Source organism: Coregonus clupeaformis, chromosome 25 (assembly GCF_020615455.1).
Source record: "Coregonus clupeaformis isolate EN_2021a chromosome 25, ASM2061545v1, whole genome shotgun sequence".
Taxonomy (NCBI): domain Eukaryota; kingdom Metazoa; phylum Chordata; class Actinopteri; order Salmoniformes; family Salmonidae; genus Coregonus; species Coregonus clupeaformis.
In genome coordinates, this window is record NC_059216.1 from 57,285 (window position 1) to 61,419 (window position 4,135).

Here is a 4,135-nt window from a genome sequence, read left to right on the forward strand (position 1 = left end):
CTGCCACCATCTCTTGTCACACCCTGATCGGTTTCACTTGTCTTGTGCTTGTCTCCACCCCCCACCAGGTGTCTCCCATTTGTCCCCATTATCCCCTGTGTATTTATACCAGTGTTTTCTGTTTGCCTGTTGCCAGTTCGTCTTGTCAAGCTTACCCGCGGTTTTCCCCGTACTCCTGTTTTGCTCTAGTCCCTGGTTTCCAGTTTTTCCCGGTTTTGACCATTCTGCCTGCCCTGACCCTGAGCCTGCCTGCCGTTCTGTACCTTTCCGACCCTGCTCTGGATTACTGACCTCTGCCTGCCCTTAACCTGTCGTTTGCCTGCCCCGTTTTTGTAAATAAACGTTTTGCTATTTCGAACTGTCTGCATCTGGGTCTTATCCTGAGCCCTGATATCTCCCCTCTGTCTTCTCCAGCAGCTCTGTGACCTGAGTGCCATCGCCCCTGTTCTCATTGTTGAGGACATGATACCTGTTTCCATATTTCTTAACAAGCCTCTGGTGGGCCTCCCCTTCTCTTTCAATATGCTGCTCGATGGTTGTGTGTCCCAGACAGTCCCCATAGGTGAACAACACTGTAGTGTGACTACAGACTCTCTCACTGAGAAGAGCCAGATATTTTCCTGAATGGAAAATCTATGACCAGGAGGAGAGTGTGGGGTCCTGGGGAACACAGACACACTGACCACAATCTCCTGTTTAACCAGCTCAGGAGTCTCCTCTACAGGGTGATTATACAACCAGCCTGGAGTGTCGACCACAGTGACCTGCCTCCCTGCTACTTCTCCCTGTCTCTTCACACACTGAGCAGTTCTCCTAAGGTCAAACTCATCTCTGCCCAAGATGGTGTTTCCTGCTGAACTCTTCCCAGCTGCTTTATTCCCCAGCAGTACAACCCTCAGCTCTAAGAGATGGAGGGAGTCACCTGACAGAGAGAGAGAGGGAACAGAGGGGGGAGAAAGTAGATTTAGGAGGCTCAGGAGTTCATATTAAAGGTTCTCAACCAAACACACACACACACACAGTGGACCAGGTGGTTGATACTAGGTGTGTATGGCTGGGTTTATAGTATACTCCAACAGCGGTCTCCATAACAAAGCATGCGTAAAGATACAACATACGTCATGCCCTCCGTGCGGAGCATGGTGAAGTCACAGAGCCTAGTCTACCAAGTATGTCTAGTTAAGGATAAATCCAATCTAGGATGTACATAACATTTTTACTCACATTTGTGGCTTTGGTCAGATTCCATGGTGGTCATTGTGACATAATTAGAAGGGAACAGTCCTCAGCTCTCCAAACCACCAACCAGAGACATCCTTAACCAGCACCTTGATCAGCTGACCTTTTCAGAAGCTCAAGTCATCTTCATCAGCTACCTCATATTCATACATGGAAATGACCTGAAACACTGACAGAGAAATAAGAGGCCCAGGAGTTTTAAATGGTCCATATCCACACACTAAAATGGTAGTGTGGCTTGAATACAGATAGACCTCTGTTCTGTAATATGTCTGAGGTTTACCTGCATGTGTGTTTAATATCACTGGCAGCCATATTGCCTTTCTCCAGACTTTTCCTCCTGCCTGCTTGGAACCTGGAACACTTAGTGTGTTGACTGCAGTACATCAGACTACCCGCTGAGCACAAACTGGTTGAATTAACGTTGTTTCAATGTAATTTGTCAACTTATTATGATGTGGAATCTACGTGGAAAGTACATTGGATTTGAACATAAACTGTTATTTTGAGGGGGAATTTTCAACCACAGGATTATGTCATCATGGTAACCAAATTTCAACATGTATAAAATATGTTGAATTTGTACTTTTAATGAAGCCCGGTGACTGATGTGGGAAACTCCTCAATGCCATCGGATGAATCCCGTAGCATATTCCAGTCTGTGCTAGCGAAACACTCCTATAGCTTAGCATCCGCTTCATCTGACCTCTTCCATATTGAGCACGTACTTCCTGTTTGAGTTTTTGCTTGTATGCAGGAGTCAGGAGGATAGAGTTATGGTCAGATTTGCCAAATGGAGAGCTTTGCATGCGTTTCAGTGTGTGGAGTAAAGGTGATCTAGAGTTTTTTTGCCTCTAGTTGCACATGTGACATGCTGGTAGAAATGAGGTAAGACATATTTCAGTTTTCCTGCATAAAAATCACCGGCCACTAGGAGCGCCACCTCTGGGTGAGCATTTTCTTCTTTGCTTATGACCCAAATAGCTGTTGAGTGCAGTCTTAGTGCCTGCATCGGTTTGTGGTCATAAATAGACAGCTACAAAACATATAGATTAAAATGCTAGGTAAATAGTATGGTCTACAGCTTATGAGGTATTCTAACTCAGGCGAGCAGACTTCCTTAATATTAAAGATCGCGCACCAGCTGTTGTTTACAAAGAGACGCTCACCTCCTCCCTTGAGCTTACCCGACTCTGCCGTGTACTCACCGAAGCAGTTTCGTCAGGGTGCCCGACTCTGCCGTGTACTCACCGAAGCAGTTTCGTCAGGGTGCCCGACTCTGCCGTGTACTCCCTGAAGCAGTTTCGTCAGGGTGCCCGACTCTGCCGTGTACTCACCGAAGCAGTTTCATCAGGGTGCACGACTCTGCCGTGTACTCACCGAAGCAGTTTCGTCAGGGTGCCCGACTCTGCCGTGTACTCACCGAAGCAGTTTCGTCAGGGTGCCCGACTCTGCCGTGTACTCACCGAAGCAGTTTTGTCAGGGTGCCCGACTCTGCCGTGTACTCACCGAAGCAGTTTCGTCAGGGTGCCCGACTCTGCCGTGTACTCACCGAAGCAGTTTCGTCAGGGTGCCCGACTCTGCCATGTACTCACCGAAGCAGTTTCGTCAGGGTGCCCGACTCTGCCGTGTACTCACCGAAGCAGTTTCGTCAGGGTGCCCGACTCTGCCGTGTACTCACCGAAGCAGTTTCGTCAGGGTGCCCGACTCTGCCGTGTACTCACCGAAGCAGTTTCGTCAGGGTGCCCGCACGTCGCCTCTCCTACGACGCCTTTTTATTTTCCGTGTCTAGGGGATTAGGGCCTGGTCCGGCGTGAGCAGGATGTACTGTGCCCCTGCCACTCGCCTCGCTGTTCTGATGTCCAGAAGCTGTTTTCGGTCCTAGGAAACGATTGGGGAAACATTATTATTTTTTAAAAGTTATGATCAGTGCAAAAAACCATAAAATAGCAGAATTGGTCAGGAGCCCGTAAAACGGCTGCTATGCAATTCATGCACCATTCTAATCATCTTTGCTTATAGCGATGTTCTGTTTCCATAAGTGGATGAGTTGTCTAATTTAACATGTATGGTAAAGCCTCAATCCTTAGCTACCTCTTCCAATTCCAATGAGCTGAAAAAAAGTTCAAAATGACAAAAAATATGTTTGTGTGACTACAGCGCCAGCAATAAAACGCAAAAATAGAGACATGTTCTAATTGAGCGAGGGGCGTCAAAGCAGACAACCCGCCCGCCTGGCTTCGGTTGTGTCATTCTAATTCAAAACAATGCATTCTAAAATAAATCGCACACACACCTCGCTCGCTCACCTTTGGTGAGTTTAGCCATAAGTCAGTGGCACAGATGGAACTATCCAAGCAGAAGATAAATCTCCTTCAAATGTTGATATTTGGTTGCGTTGACAACCAAACACAATTCAATATCATTTAAAAAATACAATAAATAGCTTATTAAATTGTCGACAAGTTCACAAATGATATGTTGGATTCACGTCTCCAACTCAAGCAAAAATAAAAGTTAAAGAAAGGGATTAAGCCAGTGACTCAGATGGAACTATCCAAACAGTAGATACATCTCCTTTAAATGTTGATCATTGGTTGCATTGTCAACCAAACAGAATTCAATATTACTTTTGTAATAGAGTAAAAAGCCTGAAGTTAAGGCTATCTTACAAACTAATGTAACATTAAACCTTAAAATGAGTAACACATCCATGGCCAAATTTTGAGGTTACTGTAACCATAAATGTGTTCTTATGTAATCATATAATGCTTGCATGTTCAAGATAGCATGCATATGTCCTCGCAGTTCTGTGGAGATCTTCACAATTAGTAATAATATTCCTGTGACATCGGGTGCAGTAGGTGTCCTGGAGGGCAGGCAGTGTGCCCCCGGT

General features: G+C 45.9%; 1 pseudogene; it reads right to left on the reverse strand.

The window, feature by feature from the left end:
- Positions 1-375: 375 nt before the first annotated feature.
- Positions 376-1,258, reverse strand: LOC121539738 (annotated as a pseudogene).
- Positions 1,259-4,135: the final 2,877 nt, after the last annotated feature.